General features: G+C 38.9%; 1 long non-coding RNA gene across 2 annotated transcripts in view; it reads left to right on the top strand.

Moving 5' to 3' along the window:
* The window catches only part of LOC119493958, a 65093-nt gene that overhangs the window by 902 nt on the left and 38837 nt on the right, over positions 1-25354 (top strand). For both annotated transcript variants that reach the window (XR_005208060.1, XR_005208059.1), the window contains exons 2-3: positions 654-747; positions 853-891. This is a non-coding gene — a long non-coding RNA (uncharacterized LOC119493958). The remainder of the gene's footprint in view (positions 1-653; positions 748-852; positions 892-25354) is intronic.

Here is a 25354-nt window from a genome sequence, read left to right as displayed (position 1 = left end):
TAGGCACGTGTTTAATGTTGTGAATTAAACAAAAATGCTTGCTTAGGTTTAGGCAAAAACAACATGGTTGGACTTAAAACTATGACGTTTTTACAGTGAAAATGTGACTTGACTTTGTGAACACAGGACACGAACGAACAGCTGATTTTAATGTGAAGGTGAAACTTAACGCCCGGGACAGCATTCTCCTGGATGAAAGTCTTGTGTTTGTTGGACCCATCCACCTCCCCTCCCACCCTGTGTGTCTCTTTTGCTCTTTATAATATGTCACCACAGCACTTTCCATGAGCGTTTACTGTTGCCAGGGATGGGTTTACATTATAGTTAATGGAAAGCTCGGTGCGTCTCATTGTGTGGCGGTATCGAACGCTGACAGGTGTGACAAAGCGTCTGTATTTGACGCTCGAGGCATAAAAACGGGCTGAAAGTAGATAGCGAACATGGAGGACAATGGCGGGTGAAATAGGCAGCCAATGGTACACTTATATGTACAGTCTACACACGTTGAGTCAGACTAGACCAAAAGTAAACACATAATGTTGCCCCATTGAGTAATTGCAGACGGAGTCAAAATTGCCACATTTATGGGAAATAAAGTCAGGTTGAAATATATACTTTTTTTAAATAACTTTTCCTTTTATGTCTCTCTGCAGTCATTGCTGTCTCTGCTACTTTGTACTGCACCATCCTCACCTCCTGTGGTGGCCCTGTACAGTATACCGATCTCCACATGGCTGCTATTAATAGGTATTTACCCCCATGATTTAAGATAATTGACATCATCAATGCCCAAGTCTCTAAATTCATTAAAATAAAGCATCTGCACTTTGTTCTCTTGTGGTCTCTTTTCAGATGTTACTGCTCTCTGATCTGCCAGCCCTGCGGTTTAAGGTAAGGTTACATTCAGGGGAACTAAAACGTTTTAGATAAGGTTAGGGAAAGCTTGGTTTCACATTATAAAGAAGCCAACATTGACTGTTTGACAATACAGATTGTTTTCCGTGTTGTAGTCGCACACATTTTACATCCAAACTTTCACCACAACCTCCTTCCTTAGACTTTTTTGTCTGGCTTTATAATGTCATGCTTACTTTGGCCTTTATATCATATGAGCTAATTAAAAATCTCCTCTCCAGACCAACGTTATGAAGAGATCATTATTAGTACAACGGGAGGACACTTGAAAGGAAAATGTAAAAATAGGTTGTTTTAATTATTTGAAATGAGGAATGCAGTGATTATTCTAGAGATGTGTCAAAGATTGAGTTTTTTTCCAACAGTAAATGAAGAAAAATAATGTTTACTATGAATATACATCCCCATCCATCCAGCCACTAATACACAATCACCAAACCATTCTCAAAAACTCTCACTAAAGTCCGCCCAAGTGCAGACTTAGTAGAAGTCTTGGTGATACTCCAGTACATGCCAATATGTGCCTGTCAAATGAAAGCATCAGTTTAATTAGAAAGTTGCCACGCTTGTAAAGCCAAACCATCCTCTAGCCTTGAGTATATCTGCTTTTTGTGACGGTTATCTAGTGTGTTGGTTGCTTTCTTTTTATATGTCAGTTAATCATTGTTACGGCCGTTGTGTTGTTGTGTTTTTGGATCAGCTGTTTTCCTCTCCTGTGTTTGTGAGACCAGTAATTATTGATTGACATTTGTCAGGTGTGTGAGTCCTTGATTTGATTGACTGGACTGACAGTTGGCAATTGGTCCATTAGCTGGAGGCACTTGCAGCTGATTGGCTGCCCAGACAACATCAGGTTATATACAGAGCCGGGCTGTTTTGTGATGCTGTTGCAGAGCTTCGTTCTTCCTCACCCCCTGACCCAGCTCCTCTCACCTTCTTTGTATGCAGTATGGTGATTGTTAGATGTTGTACAAATCTGTTGGAGATCTCTGTTGGGGAATTGCAGGTGTAACTGTGAGCTGTGTGTAATGCTATCTTTGTTTTGATGTTATTTTGGTAGGTCAGACACTGCTACGTGTGATGAAAGTTGCAGTGGTGGAAGAAGAACTCAGATCTTTTACTTAAGTAAAAGTAGCCAGAAGTGTAGTAGTTACAAGTGAAAGACATCATTCAACATTTACTTAAGTACAAGTATAAAGTATTAGCATCAAAGTGAAAAAGTATACATATCATTTTTATTTATATTGTTGTATTATAACTATTGGTGCATTAATGTTTACATCACTTTAGTGTTCCAGCTGGTAAAGGCTTATTTTTTTTAATCTATATAGCTGAGTAGCTTGTGAATCAGGGATCAATAAATCTTTCAATATCTTTATCCATAAATTCTAGGGCTGACCTGAATGTTTCCAAGCTTTGCAGCTTCGACCATTGCCATGGAAATCGACATCCAAATCAGTATTTTTTTTTTTTTTAGGTGTGTGTGTGTGTGTGTGTGTGTGTACAGTAGTGCGACTGCTGAACTGTCTAAGGCACTGAAACGGTGGAGATGGGGACAGACTGACAGAAGCACACATCAGCCTGCCTCGCCTCGCTGCAATTCGAAGCTTTGAATATCTTTGAATATTTCTCATCGAAGCTTTGAAGCCTAATTAATGGTATTTGGGACAGCACTAATAAATACATCATTATTTATTTGTTGATTATATTTTGTATCATTAATCTGAATCTGCAAAGTAACTAAAGGTATCAAATAAATGTAAAGCAGTAAAAAGTACAATATTTCTATCTGAATTGTAGTGGAGTAGAAGTAAAAAGTAACAGTAAAGTAGAAGAACCTCAAAACCGCACGGTACTTGAGTAGAAATATTTAGTTACTTTCCACCAGTGAAAAGTTGTAAATAAACAAGCATGTCATTGTGTATCAGTATATTCTGTTGTGGTCTGGTTTTGGGAATTGAACAAAAAGAGTCGCGTTCATGTCGTGCGTCAGCCTCCCCGAGACGGTGAACAACAATCATATCATTCAGAAATGCTAATAGTTCATGAATCAAATGCTGCTATGTTTTTAAATAATAAAATAAGTGAGTACACTAGAAAAGAAATTAGAATTATACAACACATTTCAAAATCCTTATTTTTCACACTAGATATTAAGTATCACAGCATGCACAACAAGGAAAAATCAGTAAAGTCTGCTATAAATAGATGTGACAGCAGATTTTGCAGCTGTCACTGTTGTCTGTCAATGAACCCTTCAGCTCACTCTGCCACGTGAAGGCAGAGATTTGTTCATAATTCCTCTGAAAAATACACATTATTAGGGAATCACGTGTAAACCTGCACTACAACCCTAGAGGTTCTGACACACCATTAAACAATGTTTGGTTCATGTAACATGAAGAAAATATTGTGAATATACATCATAATGTGTCAAATTACACAAAATACATACAGTAAAATCGTTTTATTGTTTGACAGGATGAAAGCAGCAAACTGATATTTTCTGTCCATTCATATTTCACTGACCCCTCTCTCGTGGTGAGTCCGCTCTGTCTGCTTGATTGGGTGGCTGTGAAGGTTGTTTACTGGTGAATGACAACGGCTCCACCAGAATGACACCCTGAATTGCATGCATTATTAAAAAATGTCAGCTCTGCCTGCGTGTTTGCCTCCCCGAACCCGGTGACAGGCTGAGCGCCAAGACGTACTTGACATGCATGATCATGAACTCGTTACGAAATGGTCGGAGATTCAAAGAAAGCTACAGTAGGGAAGACAACTCTCTGAATAAAACATTCACAGAAATGGACATGTGTTTTTTTTTTGGTTGTCAACCCTGTTTTCAGCCTGATCTGTTTACTATTACAGCCTGGCCTGGATCTCATGTTTATTTGCAATTTCATTTTGTTCAAATATTTCTGCACTTAAACCATCAGTGAAAGCGTCTTGAGTTGTAAAAGACGTCAGAATCACTATCAACACGCACCGACTGTAGCCTGCAATATTTATAGCACATAACCCTTTGTCAGTGATTTGTATATAGGGGGTCGTTTTTTGCTGGCCTACCAGTATACTAGTATATTTTTCTATATACATTTTAATGAGCATTATTGAAGGGAATCTGAGACTCAAGATATTCATTGCCAATGACTGCTTGTTGTCATTGTTGTGCATATGACAAATAAACAAACCTGACCTTGAACAAAACAACTACCCTGCAGGTTTGTTTTTGAGGGGGAAGAGCTTGTGAAAAGAACAAACTTTGAGATGTAATTTAATCAAAATAAAATAAAGTACAAATGCAGCCCTGGAAAAAAACAAGCAAAAAGCAACCCTAGTACTGAACATTGTTGAATTATAACCTGTTACCTGTTGGGCTTGAGTTTGCCATGAGCATATTTGTATGCTAAATGCAGTACCTGTGAGGGTTTCTGGACAATATTTGTCATTGTTTTGTGTTGTTAATTGATTTCCCATAATAAATATATACATACATTTGAATAAAGCAATCATATTTGCCCACTCCCATGTTGATAAGAGTATTAAATACTTGACAAATGTCCCTTTTAAGGTACATTCTGAATAGATAAAAAAATTGCGATTTGCAATTAATCTCAAATAACTAAGACAATCATGCAATTAATCGCGATTGGATAAGTTAATCAATTGACAGACCTAATTGTTTTTCAATGGAGAGAGCTAAGACACTAAACCTTGCAGCACTGCTTCCTTGGCTGTTGCCAATTCCTCTGGGATTTTACGTCTCACCACTGCACTCAAATTACAACCTTTATTTTGTCAGTGGTGACCTTTTAATGCTCAACCAATGAGGTGACATCTGGCTGTGACCTAACCATAAAGCAAGTTAATGACGGAAAGGTTCGACAAAGGTTTCATGACCCCGAACCCTTTTTGATCGTAGGAATATAAATAATCTTCTTCTGTGTTACACTGACATGCATAATACATAACAGTCTTCAATAGGCTTTTTTTAACTTCATTATTCCTGCTACCTGGCACATATTGGTGACCCATGCTACACGTTGCCTCTGCACTGTGCTGTAATGCGTCCAGTTGGAGAAAAAAATATTTCTCTGACTTTGCCATCATGGTTGATGCTTGCTGGTTCCACCCAGGCTCCATCACACTGACCGGATTTTTGTTTTTGTTTGGTGCCAAACATCTGCCAAGATGGCAGCAAGCAGGAAACCAAAACCAGGACATCACAGCATTCCTCCCAAAAATGTTTGGGCCACATTTAATCTCTCCAGTCTGTGGTTGCTCCACATATTTTCCATTGGCACAGTGATAGTATGAACAGATGATGCAGTCCTGCTCATAGCAAGTCAATGACGAATGTGTCTCATTGTTTTTACTTTTAATTCAGCCATTATGGATTCTTTTTAGAGTAGTTAACCCCATGTTCCTAAATTTTGTCCACACCACACATCCTATATGTTACACGATCCACATGTATTACAGTTCCCATTTTAAACTTGTATGAAATTCATAGACGATAGTGATTTGTTGTGGAGTTCTGGGTGAGAGGTAATTTCCGAGATGCATGACTTTATTTGTCCTTGCAGACGTGCAGTGTGTGCTTCATTAATACAGGTTTCACACCTGAGGTGCAGTGATGTCAGATGTTAACATTTATACTAAATGACTTTATTTATAATGGAAAGTTTTGCCAGAGCTGCACCTGGCTTGCAGTCTGCAATCTCTACATCTCTACTGACATATTTCAAGATGTGAAATCAGTCAGGGGCTGATTCATGGAGATGATTGCTGTTGGCTTCTTTTTAATTAGGCTCTCTTGCAAGTTTGTTGCATCATTGTGACTAATCTGGGATTGTTAAGAAATTTCTGTAATTAGTGAAAATGTTAGTTATATCTTATGCAGAGGGTCTGTCTGAGGGTCCCAGAAGCTTTGTAAAGTTTTGATACAAACAACTAAACTGAGGTTGTTAATTTTCATGAACAAATCAGTGTAGTCACACATTGTGAATATTTTACATTGCATTAAAACTTAATGTCATTATCTTCTTATTGCTCCACATTGCAGTGTTGCTTTGACTGAACTAAAAGTTTTTATGGTCATTTCTACATTGAGTCAGTTTCATAACCTTTTGACCCCTAAAGCCTGTGTGTATAATTAAAAACATATATAAAGGATGATTTTCACCTGGCAACAGGGTTGCATTGTTTATGCTTATACTGTGATCCATCTATCACCAGTGATCCCCAGTTTATTGTGCTGCAGCTAACTATCGCGACCAAAGGATCAATAGTGTATTGTGCTCCATAACAAGCTCTGCTGAATGGCTGATAATTAAGACATACTGTACTGTATGAGTCACAAGCTGTGTTGTGTGATCGCGCCTGCTGAAATGAATTATGAGGCTTGAAAGGAAGTGGAAATTTAATCTTCAGTAAACTAAAGCTAAATATACATGACATTATGTGAAAAAAAGCAACCCTGTGTCCTACAAAATTACTTTCCCATACAACAAAACTGCTTTCTCAATAACGTTTTGAGGGAAAGGTATTTTCTTCTGTATTACGGTCGCAGTTTTAAAGTAGTTTTAAACACGTAGTTGACGTAAATTGAAACAAAACAAAACAAAAACTGCACCAACACTACTTTGTTAGGTTTAGGCTAAAAAACTACTGGGTTAGGTTTAGTAAAAAAACATAATAGTTTGGCTTAAAATAAAAATGTTTGACACGGGACACGAACAACAGTCTCCTGAGGGAAAGTCCAATGCTTGTTTGACCCATCCACCTCCACTCCCGCCTGCCCGTAGTGGACTTTCTTACTTGTTATACTCGTTATTATATGACGTAACTTTCAATAAAGGTCACTTGATATAATACATCACCTGCTTGTTGTATTATGTCACTGGCTGGGGCCACCTGCAGACTTAAAACAAGCCCGCAGGAAGAGCGCCGGGCTTTAAAGCAAAATCTCCTAGTGGCCAAATGGTGGAATTACATCTTCCATGTCCGTCATGTGATGCCATTGGGCCCAAAAAGACTTTTTCACATAGATGTACATTGGGAAAAAGATGTCTGTCAACGGATATTTTATTTTTTTTAGGTAAATCAACTTTGCAGTAAGAACACTTGAATAACCCTTATTTAAATCATTAGGTCCTAAAAGTTGTAAAATGCATTAATAGCTGAATCCTATGTTATTTACCTTCCTCCGTTCATGTGAATGAGACCCAGACCGAAGGCTGGAAGGCGGGGTTAAAGGAAACGTCACTGCGCCTGCTCTATGGGCCCAATGGATGCTGAAGATCGCCGGATGATCCGGGTACTTTCATACTCGGAAGTCAAGCTTTTTTTGCTTCATGCACCACTGAGCAACTTTCATAGGAATGAACGGGGCCCCGCCTCCAACGCTGTATCCAGTTCTCTTAACACATCCATGACTTACAAATGTATTTGTGATGCGTCAAAGATAAAGGTTATCCGCGACAAAATACTTTTCCTTCCAAACATAATTGAGAATGCAGATAAGTCGTATCGGAACGTCATTTTAAGAGAGGGCTAGAAAGAAGTCCAAATGACCGCTGAAAACTGAAAACAAAATTCTGTTAATATTGATTGATGGCACTATACATATTTAGTGTTAAAGAAGAATATATTCTATATTCTCTTATTGTCAACAAATCCCATGAAAAGTCCAAAATCAACACTGAATTGATCCTACTAACAGCTCTTGCCAAAGCCTGACCCTTTTCCTCGTTGCCATAGACCTTCAATGTCCAAAAACCATTACCAAGACCCATTACAGATGCTGTAGTGGTGCTTTGAGCTAAATGCTAACGTCAGCATGTAATATGTTAACATGCTAACATTTGCTGCTTAGCACTAAACACAAAGCACAGCTGAGACTGATTGGATTTTTTTTATTCAGTCAGTAGGATTCATCCTCTGGGGATTGATAGCAATTTCATGGCAATCAATCCCATAGTTGTTGAGATATTTTAGTGTGGAATAGTGCGTGGGACCGAAAACACATCAGTGAGCCACACTTTGTCTTCTATCCTACACTCTACAAGTAAAAACACAACCCACCCAAAATCATCCAACCAGGAGAACACATCAGAACATTTTACTAAAAAAGTCTAGCCTGTTAAATTATCATATAATGAGGAATAAAACATGAAATGGTTTTGTCTTCAATCTCACCTGAATCACAACAAACAAAACCCTTTTCTCTTCAGGGAAACCATTAAACCTCCTCTTTTCTATAGCTAATGCAACTTCTCATGGGACTCTACTCCGTATTTGTTTTTCATAATGTGTTTGTAGTTTAGATTCTTGCCAAACATCAGACAATCTTTCCTTATACGTCAGGAGCAATTTGCTCTGAGCATCACAAATTACACTGCAACCTATACTTTGCATGATGAAAACAAGAATAAAGGGGATTTGTAAGTACTGTCATTTGATATTGTTTGATTGTCGAGTATTCAGAGCAACGTGAGTCCATTATACTGTTTTTATATTTCGCACGAAAATTACATCAGCTTGCCTGAAAGCTATGAACACGTGCATAACATCTTGTTTTTCTGACATCAAGATTGGTACTGTACCGTAAGCCACTTGTTTCCTTTAGAGAAGAGAAGGCTCGACAACACAAACACAGGGGCACTCACAGGCTCTCCTGCCATGATGTTGGAAAAATATTCTACTTGAGTGCCCACGCCGCTCTCACAACCCCCCCTCAACCTCCTCAAAACCTCTATCCTTGCTGCTATCCAGTGCACTTTCTCTGCCCCATTCTCTCTCCATTTCCTGTGTCACTGCTTCCCCATCTCCTCTCTCTCTCTTTCCCCTCCGACACCCCTTCCTCATTTCCTACATCTCTCTCCGCCGTCTCTCTCTCTCTCTCTGTCTCTGTCCGAGCTTCTGCCTCGTTGTCTCGGGTAAGGATGCTTTGAACCCACATCGTGTGTGGGTGAGCGACCCCTAAAAGCAAAGGGCTCCTCTTGCCACAGGTGAATCACTTTGCTTTGCTTTTATCCGGCTGCCACCGAGTCCCACGAAGTCAGGCATGTGCGCATGAGCGGGAGCAGAGGGTTTCAGATGTCCGACGTCGTATAGCCTAACAGCTATGAATAATGAAACAGAGGTGAGATATAAGAGGTACTGTAAGAGGAGACATTCAACGCACACTTTCCAACAGGTCTTCAACAAGGAATAGATATTTTTACACATCCTGAAAGCTGCAGTGTGCAGAATATTTTGGCAATCATTGGGCACAAGTTCCATAATAACCTTTCAGCATATTGCAATTCAAGTGTTCTGAGAGGAAACTAGACTTCTGCACCTCCTCTGTTTTCAGGCTTTACAAAATTCAGCCTGTGACGGGAGACTTTGGCCAATAACAGATCATTTCGGAGAGAGCGCGTTCCTATTGGCTGTTCATTCAACGGAGGCAGCTGTCAATCACTTGCAATCTCCGATCAAACTAGGCAGCGCTGATCAAAAATTAATCAATGTTCTGTTACTGTAATGCCTATGTCTCGCATCAAATGTTTTCAGAAACATTTTGTAGTGTATTGTTTAGCGAGTGATCGACAGCCGGCTAATCGACGGCAGGCTCCAGCTTAACTCTGATTGGTTGTTTTCATCCGTTGTGAAATCTTGCAGATGCCATTAGGAGCAACCTGAGAACACAGAGGCACATGATTTTTTAGATTACCTGTCTCATGCACTACTGTCAGGATATAGTGACCGTTTTATAAATATAACTTTCTCTTTTAATCATATTTGCTCTAATTCTACCGACTGCAGCTTTAATATACTCTCCTCAAAGCTACCAGACTCCATTGACAGAATCAGTACTTTTACCTCATCTACTGTAAAACACTCTACCCACTGCTGCTTTAAATAGTTTGAGGGGAAGATGTTGCTTGAACAAGATATACAGTACCATATAACAATACGATTTTATACCCGCTCTGAATATTTATTTGAATACACGATAAAATCTCTTTCTGGTGCTGAAGGGGTGCGTCATTTTTCGTTGTGTAAAGTGAACAAGGTGGCCTATTTAATAATCCTATCCAAAATTAATTCACTCCCCAAAATACTGATTCATCCCATCAACTTGCTCTGACACTTCTCTGTGTAAAAACAAAAAAAAAAAAATCCCAGCGAGCTCCAAACAGTAATACTGGCCTGCGATATTATGGGAGACATCTCAAGGTCTTCCAGAGCAGCTCTCTAGGGTTGCCTAGCTACCAGGCAATTGCATGTCTCACAGCTCCCACTCTTTTCTTGTGTCTTGTTCAACATGAACTGAATGTTTGCATCTCTACAGAGAGAGTGAGGCTAGCTGCCGAACACTACAAAAGAATCATGCTCGATAAAAATCCCCATTCCTGTTCACACAAAAGGGGTCTTTCACTCAATAATTAAAGGCTGACTGGGATTGATGAAGTCAGTATAATGTCAGTGCAGCCTTTAATAAACTCTATTTTGCATATTATATAACTGAGGAGGCATGATTGGTAGATCTATCTACAGCTATCTATATATATAAAATAATAAATCATATTAAATAAGTAATACTTTGGCCAGTATGGACCAAAGTAATAGATAATAAAACTCAGTATTTAAGACAAGTTTTGGAACTGTAAGTTTAAAGGTGCAGTGTGTGACATCTGGCGGCATCTAGCGGTGAGGGAGCAGATTGCCATAAACTTCTCTCGTGTGCCAAGTTTGGAGAACTACGATGGCCGACGCGAAAACATGAACATGTGAATAGTCCTATCTAGAGCAGTGAGTTGTTTGTTCCTTCTAGGCTACTGCAGAAACATGGTGGCCAGCTCTGTGAAGAGGAGATGTAGATATAAACGGCTCATTATAAGGTAACGAAAACACAATGATTTGTATTTTCAGGTGATTTTACACTAAAGAGAACATACTTGTTCATATTATATTCCATTTCTGACAATAGATCCCCCTAAATGTTACACACTGTACCTTCATATCAAATAAAAATTATTATTATAATCAGTATTTTTTACATAAACATGGCTAATGCGTGATGTGAAAGGTCGTAGTGACCGACAAAGAATTATTACTTGACTGCAGTTCTCTTCAGCTCTGCAGAGCTTTTTAGTGTCTTTCAGCTCATTGTTTTGGTTTTTACAGCCCACAACTTTACTGTTTTGGTTGAGTCCCACCACTCTCATCAGTGTAGTTTTTTGCAAAAAGAAGAAGTGCCAACAATATTGTCTCAAAAACAACACCAACGGCATAACTACCCTTTTTTTTTTCATCAAACGTGTGCAAAGTCAGGTTTTTTTCCATACAACAAAACTGACTTGTGAATTATGCTTCGAGGGAAACGTATTTTGTCATGGATTACGTTTGTTTTTTATCACAAATCCAATTTTAATGAAAGTCCGCAGAAGTCCACATAAGGAGGAGGTCTGGGTGGTGGATGGGTCAAACAAAACACCGGACTTTTGCCCAGAAGACCGCTGTTCGTGCCCCATGTTAAACTAAAAGTCAACGTTCACTTATTTTAATCATGATGTTTTTTTTCTATGCTTAACCAAGTAGTCTTTTAGTATTTCTTTTTCAATTTACAACATTAAGCATGTGTTTAAAAGTATGACAGTAATCCGGGAGAAAATGTGTTTCCCTCGAAGCGTAACTGAATGCAGTTTGGTTGTATGGCAATTTTTTAAAGAGGACTTTACAGGAGCTGTCTGCTCAGCACCACAAAACCACAACACAAGATTCTGTCTTGTGGAATGAAGCATACATTACATATACATTATATAATTCTATTTTTCTTATCTTATAGGTTTCCCCCATTTGCCTTCTGCTTGACATTGTATTTTTTTATTGGTATTTAGAAGCACACTTGTTTTTTTCCAGAAAGTCGTGAAACTCTCTAGATGTCATTTTGTAGTTCAGAATCACATGCAGTCCGGCTTTGACAAGATCCTCCAACATTTGGTTCTGGTCCAAAGCTGCGTCATGAGACTAAACACCCTCTCATAAACATTAGATATCTTCACCCATCTCTGATCAATGTGATCTTCCTGTGTTTTTTCCTTCTCCTGAACTTGAGCAACAACAGCCATACAAAATGTCCATATTTATGCCCCTTATAACCGGTAATGCACCTTATCAGTGTGGCTGCTGCTTCTTGTTTAAATGTTCAAGCATCTGCTGGGAGAATGTTTCTGTGAATTGTGCTGGCATTATTCCCATAAAACCCCGTCCTGTTTCCAATCTGATCCGTGACAGAATGTAACTCTGTGACAGCGTCATCGTTTCTCTCCAACTTAACGAAAAACACCTTATTGCTCTGTTCTCGTGCTTCTGAGAGGAAATAGGACTGGAGAGCAGGCCAGCTGTGCAGCATGCGCTAAATAGTTGGCAAAAGCGACAGCCAACTTGTGACAACATGCCGCGGCACTTCTTGATAATATATTCCAGAAAATCAAAGGGTGAATGCTTGTGACATTTTTGGGCGATGATGAAAATTCACTGTAGGTTTTCATCTCAAGTACTTCAACATCAAAACTCTTTCATTCTGCTTTTAAGGCAGTTGTGAATGATGTGAGACTTGAAATCACACAGTATCAGCCCTGTGATTAACTGCTTTAGTTACTGGTAAACTTTGTTATGCTTTTACCAGTACGGAGGATATTAAAAGAAAAATAGTTTGAATTATGATTGCGCTGAGCTAATTTCATGGCAATCTGGCCATCAATCTGACCTGCTAGATTATGATGTATCTAGTGCACAAAGTTGACTTTTTTTTGGCCTGAGGGTTGAGTAAGGCTGTGGCAATTTTTTTTCATTTTTAATTAATGTGATCAAATATTTCTTGTTTAATTGTGTGGTCTATTAAATGTCCAGACATAATGAAAAATTGCCCATTACCATAGCTCAAGGTGAGGTCTTTAAATAGCTTATTTTTGTCCAACCAACAGTCCAAAACCCACAAATATTTAATTTCCAATGATATAAAACAGAGGAAAGTAGCAAATCCTCACATTTTAGAGGCTGGAACCAGACTCGGTTTGCCACGCTTACTGGAATCAATTGTCAAAATAGTTTCCAAATAATTTTCTATCAATCAAAAAAAAACAGCCTTTCAGTTTTTAATAATAGTTGTGCACAAGGGAAAATGTATTAATGATGGCACTGAAAGGTGGAAAATATTAAGATCCATCTCCTGGGACCATGAATGTACAAAGTGAATTTCATTAAAATCTGACCATTACTTTTGGAGATACCTAATTTTCCCTGACAGCGGCACTATGTATGAAAGGTCAGGAGGTCACCAGAATCATTGGGGGTTATGCATTGGGGACATCATCTTACTGGACTGTGCTGTTAGCCTTGAAAATAATAACACACTGGACAAATACCTCGGGGAAAAACATAATGGAACTTTTTTAACCGCATCAGTGAGTTATTTTAAAATGACACGTTGCTGATTTAGAGCAGAAAATATCCTTTTTTTACAGTAAGTGGCGCAAAGCGAGGATCTCAGTCTGGGCTTGAATATCGTACCATTATACGCCGCCTCTCTGAAAACAGCCAAATAAATAAATAAAACATTTTGAGTGCATCACAGTCAACAGACCATCGGCAAAAGCTAAACTGCAAAACCTTCTAACAGGCTTGAAAAACAACAATCTGCACAAATTATAACCCTCTGCAACCTCATAAAACGCCCGTCTGCTGATATCTGCTTCCCGCTCTGCCTTTTTCCTTTTCGTTCTTTACCTCGCGGGTGCGTCTGAATTCACCCTTTAATCAACGAAATAAGATACACAGCAGTGAAATTGCTTGAGATCCGTCTACTGTATTTTCAGTGACTTGAGGTAACCCAGTTTGAAGATAATTTGTACTAACTGCGGCTATTGTGCTGCAAGCCCCGGAGGAGTCCTGGCTGCCAAGTGTTTAATGCCATCTCTTCATTTCTTTGGCCATTGTGTCATGTTTCGGTGTCGAGGTAATTTAAGGTTAAGAGTGTTTGTGCTCCTTTTACGTGAAGGTTTTAATGTCCTATTTGATAATTCAGATAAACCAATTTCAAAAGCCTCCTTTGTTGACTATTTTGCAGCAAATAAAACTACTTGAAATTGATTACTGTTACTTTCCTGCTTATATATCGAAAGAGTTAAGAGTAGCAAATTTGTGTTTGTGTGTTCTAGTGCTGGATCATTGGTGTGTGTGGTGCCAACATGATAAATGACCACTTTTTTCAGCACAATCTCCTTCTGAACTTCAACCATTTAAAACCACCGCACAGACACCCAGCGCTGTTCCTTTTGTTTTTGTAGATCTACCTAACCATTTGTAGATCATGTGACAACAAATGGCAGAGTATTGCCGTCACTGTGATGGGCGGTCTCAAATTGCCTGCTGGCAGTCTCTCCTCACCTTTATTCTGTGGCAGGCTAAGTGGCCTTTTCAGTCAGAGTAAACATTACCAAAGGGACATCCAATCATCTGAATGAATAGTTCATGGCAGCGAAGGCCAATGAGGGGCCATGGACAGCCTCCTTTGATAACACAGCTTTTAGCTGACTTTCTCTTCCTCACACAAACCTGTGAAAGACAGATGCATAAGGATAACTTGTAAGTGGTAATAACTAATATTTGTTGGTGCCCTGCAGTCAAAAATGAACAACGTGTATCTGCAGGGGGGTTCATAGAGCTGCTGATCAATAGTTGTTGGCTTTCGATAGACTCTCTCTACTCTGTTGTGCAGCAAATATTTAACTCCACTGGAGTTTAAAGCTAAACCCAATCAACAATAGTTCAACTGTTGAACAGGCATTGTTTTTGATTGTTTACATGTTTACATTTATAGTCCCTATGTAGAGAAATATTATATTATATTATATTATATTACAAAAATAAGAATAACAGGAGTATACAAGAAATATGTATAATTATGTGCATTTAAGACATACAATATATATCATAACCAAAGTGTGAATAAGTAAATAAAAAATGCTGAGAAGTAGACACATCACATGTGAAATTTCCAGAAATGATTTTGTCTTTATGTGAATTCATCATATTTAAATGGTGTTTCACATGTGACAAAGTCAGACATGCTTTTTATGTAAGTTTCCACAGGTTGATTGTAGAAAAGCTTGCAGAAAAAAAAAGTTTTTGAGAAGTAGTTCGCTGAAGAAATTCTCAAATATTTGGGGCACATTCATTGCCAACCTAGATGACAGTTGAAACAAGTGACTAAACCCAGCTCTCTTTGTATACTTAGATACAGTAGCAGTCTCTTTTCATGTGCATGTTTACCTGCTGTGCATTATAATATCTTGCTTTGCTCATGGTTTACAACACCGTCTCCCAGAAATTACCTTTATATAGCACTAATTTGTTTCCCCAATCACATTGTGGTGACAAATGTAATCGCTGCCTGGTTGGTGTTCACAGGCTACTTTTTTTTTTTTCTTCCAAGTGAGTGAAATGCCACATTCTTGTACCGCCGCACCGAGCCGCACGGAGGTGGATGGTGGGCGTACAAAGCGCAGGACTTTAACACCGTAGACCAGGATTCACATCCTGACTCCTGTGTGTGGTTATGAAACACAGCGTGTCTTGTGTTTCAAGTCACTGCAGACTTCTTCTGTATCAAACCAGACCATGATCATTCCTTAACCTTGCTCTGAGGGGGCTAAACATAACCATACAATGTGTGAGCTGTAGTTGCTATGAGCAGATATCGTGGGAATAAACAGATGGAGTACATTGTCAGTTAACATTTTAACAGTACTGTCAGTTTTAGCATTTTGCAACTTGTCACAGGAACATTAATTAGCAACCTTTCCTTGTTATGCTGAGGAAAAATGTCATCCAGTAATTATGTTTATTATGAGACAGGGTTGTTGTTTGTTAATTAAAGAAAAGTCAACACAAATGTGAAAGTGGGAAAGGTGTGTCCTAATTATCTTTCGTTCTTAATCACCTGTATCCTGAAAATGTGAGAAGAGTGATGACGGAAGACATTGATCTTTACAAGACATTTTGTTGTTAACTCACACCACTGTCACTGTCGCTGGGTGGGGAGTTGTTCTGAAATCTTGAAGATTCATGCACTGGTCATTTTTGATATTTTTGGGCTATTTTTCTTTCATAGCATTTCTTTTTTCAGATTAGTGGAATGAAAACATCCAAAATATACATTTAGGTGTTTATTTTACTACACTAAAATATATTTATATCTATTTGCGTCTGCAGATTTCTTCAAAAGTTAGCATTACATAATGCCTCATTTGCATTATTAAACACAGATTTTCAGAAAACTTGTAATACAAAAAATAATTGTCTTAATTAGGGCTGTCAAAGTTAATGTGCTAATCACGCTTTAACGCAAATTTGTTTTAACGCCACTAATTTCTAACGCAACGTGATTTTTATTTTGTAGCGGGCAAAACAGAAAGGAATCCGTTGGTACCAACCATGTCATACCAGATTGGCTAAATCACGCTTCAAACTTACGCTAAATTTTGGCGGGGGAAAACTGGCATGGCCATTTTCAAAGGGGTCCCTTGACCTCTGACCTCCAGATATATCAATGAAAATGGGTTCTGTGGGTACCCACGAGTCTCCCCTTTACAGACATGTCCACTTTATGATAATCACATGCAGTTTTGGGGGCAAGGCATATTCAAGTCAGCACACTGACACACTGACAGCTGTTGTTGCCTGTTGGGCTGCAGTTTGCCATGTTATGATTTGAGCATATTTTTTATGCTAAATGCAGTACCTGTGAGGGTTTCTGGACAATATCGTTCATTGTTTTGTGTTGTTAATTGATTTCCAGTAATAAATATATACATACATTTCCATAAAGAAAGAATATTTGTCCACTCACATTTTGATAAGAGTATTAAATACTTGACGAATCTCCCTTCAAGGTACATTTTGACATGTTAAAACATGCAGGATTAATTCATTTTTGCGGTGATATCTATTAGTTAACGTTTTGTACCCTACCTATAGTGTCTTGCAAAATGAATGGAATTGTACATTCCATATCTTCAAAGGCCATTTTCTTAAAATGAGTTTTTTCCCTCTCTGAGCCAGAAATCTCCACTTCAGTAGCACTTACATCCACCTAACTTTGCAGTTTCATCCCTATCTATATTCTGAAGGTTCGTAGAGAGGGGTTTGTTCATATATCATTCATAGCCTGATTTATAGATAGATTTTATTTCTAGAAACATGGCGAAAATGAATATCTTATGGCTGTTGACAGTATTTTATGATTTATGGAGTGATAAAAAGAGATATCCCTCCGTAAAAACTATTGACTCCAATATGTCAACAAAATGAAACAAGAATTTTGAACCTGGCTTTATCCAATGTTCACATTTCTGTTCTGGAAATGTATGCAAATTAACACATATTTGATACAATAATGCCTAATTTGTATATTTAAACAAGCATTTTTATAAAACTTGTAATACAAAAAAGAATTATCTTAATGTGAGTAATCAAACGGGGAAGTTTCGTGGTGATGTCTATTACTTAATGTTTTCACCTGTAGGGTCTCCCCTTAAGAAGCCATCTCCTCGATGCTGATGCAAAGACTCTTGTGCGGCACACGTTGACGCTCCGCATGCATGATTCAAGCTTGATCTTCCAAATTAGAGGCATAGGCTGCACCAAAGGCCACTATTACCAGTGACACTGAAATTAATCTGAGATTCTATCTGCTGCCAAAGTGATTTACCGGGACAGAGTATTTTGCTGCGACTTGCACATTAAATTACATCTATTTTACACCTTTTGTAAGAACACACACGGAGAGGGCTGACATCGTGGCTATGAGTGGTTTTGAAAGGTACATCAAAAGAGTGTATCCAAATTCCTTAAACATAACAATGAGATGCCTGATTTTCAGCTAGCTTTGATGTGAAATTTCTTGATGTTCTCTCGTATTTTTCCTCTTGTAATGCAAAATATCTGCACATAGTGAGAGACTTGGAAATGATGAGACGTGGCGTGACTTTTGTAGACTTGTAATACGCTCAAACCTTTGCTCCCTGAACACACTGGTATGCATTATCAGTAGCAGAAAAATGGACTCCTATCTGTTCAGTGTCAGATAATGATCAAGTTTGAAGACGTGTGTAAATACTTATTCATAACAGATTACTTGTTTACCCTCCAAATGCTGTAAAAAGCCACTGCTCAACTGCTCAGCAGGATTTAACTTTTCCAAATGATATCATATTAGAATATTTAATTGGGCACTTGATATTAAATCATGAAATAAGGATATAAATATTTATAAACTACTCATCGCCCATCTTTAAACGTATACAATGGAAATGAAATTTGAATGATTAATCAATCAAACAGATCTTGATGGAGAAGAAAATGGTTTGGTGGTGAAGATAATATCATTCAGTCATTATAAGCTCATGAATTGGTAATGGAGCAAGCTAGTTTTTCAGCTGAAGATTTTCTCACTTTCAATAAACCCGTTGGAATGACCTTGGTCACATACTCAAGATAATTATCTCCCAAAATCAATGGTGGGGCCTTTGACAAATGTGATCATCAAGACAACTCAGAATGCTTGAGTACCACTTCCTATTTCAATCACATCTTTTCTCCACGGTCTATACACAAAATAGTGTTTTGTACTTTCTAGTTAGGCTGTTAAAGGGATTCTCTTACTGAAATCACAACAAGATAATGATAAAGATTGCACTTGTTGAAGCTGCATAAGAAATTGTTGTGATTACAAAGGGAAAGATTAGCAGAAAATGGGGTAAAATCGGCAAATATACGCATTCTCTATGATGCCTTAACCTGTAATGTTTATTGGAAGTTCATGTTTATTGATGAGCTTTTTTCCCTCAACCTCAAAATCAGATGACATTCTTATAAATACTATTTAATGAGTTTCACAGTTCGTTTGATGCACATTCACTGTAGACTAAACACACATATACTGAATTTCCATATCAGATGTCTGCGTTATGTCATGAGCGACCGTGATCAGAGACTGAGCTGCAAGCAGAGAGAAGATGTGTTTTTCCCCCATATGACTGAAACGGCACAGGAAAAGGTGTCTCTTACTGTGATTAGTGTAAAATCACCCACACTGCAAGACACACTGATCGCCGACTGCTCTTTATTTAATGAGTAGACCTTTGACTGCATCTTCTTCATCTTCTGACTTTTTCACATCATTTGAATCTCATCTGCCAATGAAAAATCTACTTTTCTAGACCAGTGAAGCTATTTCATCAAACCTTGATGATCAACAAAGCTTTTCTTTGGCTTAAAGGGTACCTGCGATATTTTTCAACCATGTTTTTGTGTCTGACTAATAGCGACAACAATTTCTGAAAAAAATGTCCAGTATTGAGGGAAAGCTCTGTAGATGGCAGCTGCTCATGGGCTGCAATGTAATCCTAATGGGGCAAGCTGGCACCATCATTTACGTCCACTAAAAGGTGTTTTTTTTTCCATGACTGGCTCTGATTGTTATTATAAGCGTCTGACATTGTGGATAGAGTGCCGCTCAAGGAGAAGTATCATATTTACGCTATGTTACAAACGGCAGCAGGGTGACAAGGTGCTGAGCTTCTATTCTGCCATGCTGCCAGTGCTGCCCGTGTTTCTTTTCTGGTCGCATAAACTTTGGGTAAAACGCTGCCCTTCTGTGTTCTGCAATGAACAATAAACAAGTGTCATCTTTGTCCTTTAAAAATTAACAATAGTCCTAACATAGTCTAAGAATAAAGCTTATTTACATAGCACTAAAATCATTAAGTAATTAGCAAAAAAAGAAAAAAAAAGGCAATAATATTGCGCCAGAGCCAATAAGTATCACCACAGGGGAAATTCCTTCACCGCGACAGCCTTAAAAGCGTTTTATTTCTCTTTAGGGTCCTTTCATAATGTTGTCAGACACTTATAATACAATCTGAGCCTGTCAGTGGCAAAAACAAGCACCTTTAGTGAACGTAACGTTACATTGACGGTGCTCACTTGCCTTCGCTGCTCGTTTTGCGGCTGCCGGTTACAGCGTTCTCCCTCAATACTTGACCAATTTCAAAATTGTTGACACCATTAGTCTCTTAGACACAAAAACATGGGAAAATACCGAAGTTACCCTTTAAGGCTATGGATATGACACATGGAAGTAAGGACATAAAGGTAGGAGTAAGACATTAGCTTGTTACAGGTGCTGCAAAGTCAGAGAACATTGCAAGCCTCGCCCACAAAGATGGATATTGTTACTGTTTGGCCCGAAGATGGCCAGTCAAAGAGGTCCGCTCTCGATATGAGGGTGCAGCAAACTGGGAAAAAAGGTGTGATACTCCTCAACAAAGTGCAAACTAACAGTACAAATTGAGATGGAAGTAATTATCGCTCTCACAGCTGAACCCAAAATGTGTATGACACATTTAAACCAAACAACAGTGCAATTAACAGGTAGCTCTAATTTACCAGCTGCTAAGACGCAGCATGAGCTCAGAAAGCACGCTGTAAAGCTTCTTGTTTTTCATGTTGGTGTTTATATTCTTAATTTTGGTAAACATACAGTATGGAAACACTGTCTCAAAGCCATAGCACCCTGGAGGCCATTTGTACTCAAGACAACAGGTACTTCAGTGCAGCTGTGCCTTTTACATAGTCACATCATCAGAGCTGTAACGACAGCAAGGGCCGCCCTCAAAGGTGCAGTATTGTTGCTGTAATCTGCACTACTGCAACTTAAAAATCTCCAAGGGTCTTAACATGGTGTTTGCTCTTTCTGACTATTCCTGTGTTTTCTTTGAGATGCCTGTCTCAATGCGCACAAATGTTCTAACAACACAAAGCGGTATATCACTAACAACACCAGGGAATTATTCATTCAGGCTTCTCTTCCACACCTGCAACCGCTTGGGTCTCAGTCTATGATCTTGTCGATAATTTCAGGTTTAAAATAACAAATGTTATTGATGCCTTTGCCCCCACTGAGGTAAAGGTAGTCTGTGGTTAGAAGAGATCACTGTGGAGAAATGCCACGCTGGAAAACAAATTGACAAAAAGAGAGTGCGGTTGAACGCAGGTGGCGGAAAACAAAGCTCCAGGCTCATTATGACGTTTACAAAGAGAGACTTCGCATTTTTAATTTAGAACTGAGGAATGTGAGGCAGCCCTTCTTCTCTGAAATCATTACCCAAAACAATAATAATGCCTTATTTGCTACTGTTGACAGGCTGACAAACCCTTCATTGTCAATACCCAGCCCGGTCACACAAAAAGGCGTATGAATGACATGATAATGCGCAAGGTATTTAGTGTGCAATAAGAATGCCGTTCTTGCTTTTGGCGTGTCATTTGTACGTAATGTAGTCTGTAATGACTGTGTGTGATGTGTTTAATTCACATAATCATGAACCAGGAAATATCAAGAGCGGCGAACGCCACGTAGAGAGGAGGTCGGGGTGGATGGGTGGGTCAAAAAATACCGGACTTTCACCCAGGAGGCCGGCGTTTGTACCCCGTGCGAAACCAGAAGTCAATGTTGATTTATTTGTCACATACCTTACGTACTAAGTTACGCCACTTCTTAACCATGATATTTTCCTAAACCTAACTAAGTGGTTTTACTGCCTAAACTTAAGAAAGTTGTTTCCTGTAAAGACGGAAGTTTATTTTGAAAAGACTGTGTGCAGGTAACGAGTAGAAATTGACAAGTTGCTGGACATTTGTAGGAAAACAAGCGAAAAAGGAGCAATAACTTTTTCGTATCATACAAACCTTTGTATGAGCAGATGCTGAATGAACGTTGAATTTGCCTCATTCTGCACTCACAAGTTGGAAAATTAGACAAGCTGTCAGTACTTCCATATCCAGTATCAGTTCTGTATTTTGTCCACTTAAAACCAATTCAATTAGCATGACATCATTTGATCCTGAAATTGTGCAAATGAAATCCTCCTCCTGACCTGCTGCCTTGATATTCTGCCTACAGGCTCTTTCAAAAGTGTTTCTAACTGCATGCCATCAGATCTGCTGCAAAGAGTCAACACTTCTCTACTCTCAGGCTATTTCCCACAGGCTCTGAAAATTGCAGTTATTAAGCCATTCTTTAAAAAGAACAATGTGGACGCCTCACTAATGAACAACTATAGACTCATATTATCTAACCTCCCACTTTTAAGTAAAATGATTGAAAAAGCTGTTTTTCAACAACTGAATACCTTCATGGCCCTAAATAATGTTTTTTTATGTTTTACGGTCAGGATTTCGACCACAGCCCTGAGACTGTGCCTGTTAAAGGGAGGTTTAATGAGGTACTTCAGTGTATTACCTACAGTAGAAGACGATCGACATGCCCCCAGTTTGCAGACAGGACTTACTGCACGGAAGCAAGCATGTGTACGGGGGCGGCAGCAAAACTTATTTTAGCCACCTAAAAGAAAGGCTCATCAGTTTAAGTGTACACTATATTTAGAATATTTTCACCATTTTACCTCGTCGCCAGACAGCCCTTTCCGATGGGGAACTGAAGCCGTTGTGTCCATTTATGCTCTCGCCAAAGCAACCACACTCAATTGAAAAAAACATGAAATTTGGTGAATCCAAACTAACCAAAGTCACACAACACAAACAGCCCTAAAAACATTTTAACATGGACGAAATGGAAGAAACCTCAGGAAGAACAAAAGCATTTTTTCACGTTTCTTTTCTTAATTATGTCTTATGTAAAGAGCTTTGAATTGCCTTACTGTTGAAAGTTGCTGTACAAATAAACTTGCCTTGCCTCACCCTGGATCAACATGGATCACTTCACCCTAAATTTGAGTTATAAACATTAAGTACACTATAATCATCTGGATTCTGTGTTTACAGGGAAAAAACAGTGGTTTGATTATAAAAAAAAGAAGTGCAGCTGCTTCAGATCTGTTTTTCCAGCCCTGAGGTAGACTAAAGTCCCCCCGAATCACTTGACTAAAAAGAATGCATTTTATAACTCCTTTTATTGGCAGCACTTTTATTTTTTATTGTTTTGTTACTGAAGTATCTCTACAGCTTGAGAAAATGCAATCAACCGTCCAATCCAATTACTGTCATCATTATGATATATTAAAGGCAATTCTGTAGTGCTTGGCTTATTACAGTGGATTCTAGGGGTCATTTGCTGCTTAATTGACTTGCCAGAGAACAGGAAACCACATAGCTGAAGGGTTTTTTCTCGCTGTTTGCGTTTCCCCCCGTGGCTGTCGTTGCTGTTGATCATGGCAGCAGGTGCATATCGCTGGATTACTTTCAGGTGATATGGATAGCCTTGGGAAGGTGTGGAAAGAAATGGGCTCTGAGGGAACAAGGAGTAACTATGCGGTTTAGTCGACACAGGAGTGAGAGAGCACCGAGGAGTGCTGTGCTTTGCTTTGCAGGGTCAAGTAGAAAATGCTGAAATGGCTCAGTGACAGTCGGAAATAATTTACTGCGAGCGGCGAAGTTGTTGTTGGACGTGATAGGATTTTTAGAGAATGCAATTGGTCTGCAGGAAATTACAAAGGTTGGTATGGCTAGTCTTGCAAGATTTAAGGACAATTTAAATTAGCCGTGATTCAACCTTAGGGTAATGGATTCTGGCCTGTAATGGTGTTTGTAGCAATAAAGAGATTTTGAAGTTGACAAGGCTGTATATTGAATAGTGACTTAAAAGGATTCAAAAGTTGGCTGCATTTTGGGGGATATCTAGCAAGAAAACAACAATCCATATTAAAGGACGAGTATTTAACATTTTGGGGGATCTATTGACAGAAATGGAATATAATATTAATAAATATATTTTCTTTAGTATATAATCTCCTGATAATAAGAATCATTGTGTTTTCTTTACCTTAGAATGAGACGTTTATGTTTACATATTTGCCACCATGTTTCTACAGGAGCCCAGAACGGACAAACCACTGTGTTAACTTTTCCTGGGCCTGAGTTGATACGTTACTTTCTCCGAAGTTCCTCACTCCACCCACCCGTCAGGAAACAAGACACGGTCTGTTGGTCTTGAAGAGCTGCAGCATTTATTGCTGCAACTTCCATTGTACATTCCTTTGATATAATCAAAGCTAAACTAACTCTGTATTCTGCTCCACTAACTCACTTGTTCGCTCACACACATTCGCCACCGCTCTCTCTCTGTTGCTTCACTACTCACTTCCCACATACACCACGCCCCCCAGGAAGAGCATCGAGCTTTGAAGCAAATTTTCGTAGTGGCCAAACGATGGTACTACAACTTCCTTGTCGATCATGTGATGCTTTTAGGCGTCCGTAAATCAGCGGGTAATTTTTGTTTTTAAGTAAATCAACTTCCCTGACAAACACTTGAGTAGTCCTTATTTAAATCATTTGGTCCTAAAAGTTGTAAAATGCACTAATAGCTGAATCCAGAGTTATTTCGCTTCCTCTGTTCATGTGAATGAGGAGCCCGCCTACAACGCTGTATCCAGTTCTCTTTATACATCCATGACATACACACACACTCTATACACTGGCTATTCTATACATGACCTACACTATTCTTACAACAGCTCTAGATCGGACCATTCACGTTTTCACGTCGGCCACCGTAGTTCTTCTACATGCTTGGCATGCGGGAGAGGCTGCAATCTGCAACCTCAGCGCTAGCTATATGCCCCCAGATGTTACACACTTAATGCGAAATGTCCAAATAACGTGGTGTAGATGTTGCAATGCAAATCGAAGGACTGGAAAAATTGACTATCATGTTAATGATTCAACCCTCAGTGTAATCGTTGCATAATAGTACATCTGAACAGTATCTGATGCTGTTTTTCATGGTAGAGAAATTAATTATGAAGAGGATGAGATATCGACCAGTGGGACGCTTCACACAAACTCCGGGGTCCTCCACAAACCTAATCACATCACTTAAAACATCTTCAGATAAGATTTTTAATGAACTTCTGAGAATCACTTCAGAAAGCCCTGTTGGCTTCGTGTTATGATGTTCTAGTATCACTGATGGCTTGATGAGGTGTAGGGAAGGGGGATAGTGTCAAGGGCTTGAGTAAGAGCCATCAGACAAGAAAACACCGCCGTGCAATATAAACAGTGTACTACCGTATTTCAATTAGCGTCTGACTATGTTGCGTCATTACATTTCTACTCAGGCACTATGTGGGCAACAGTAGAATAGCTTAAATTGCAGATACAGGTCCAGCACATACAGTTACTTTAATTTGTTTTAATTAAAAGAAAAACATATCAGTTGATTTAAATGAAAAAAAAAGAGAAGATGGGGAAACTACCCCATGTGATGCAGCACGGATGCAGCTGTCTTTGCATTTGTTTTCCCTCTGGGAGTAGCTCTTACATCCTTAGACAGACCTAGATTCCACTCAGAACTGAGCTG

Source organism: Sebastes umbrosus, chromosome 9 (assembly GCF_015220745.1).
Source record: "Sebastes umbrosus isolate fSebUmb1 chromosome 9, fSebUmb1.pri, whole genome shotgun sequence".
Taxonomy (NCBI): Eukaryota; Metazoa; Chordata; class Actinopteri; order Perciformes; family Sebastidae; genus Sebastes; species Sebastes umbrosus.
This window is presented reverse-complemented; position numbering and strand designations above follow the sequence as displayed.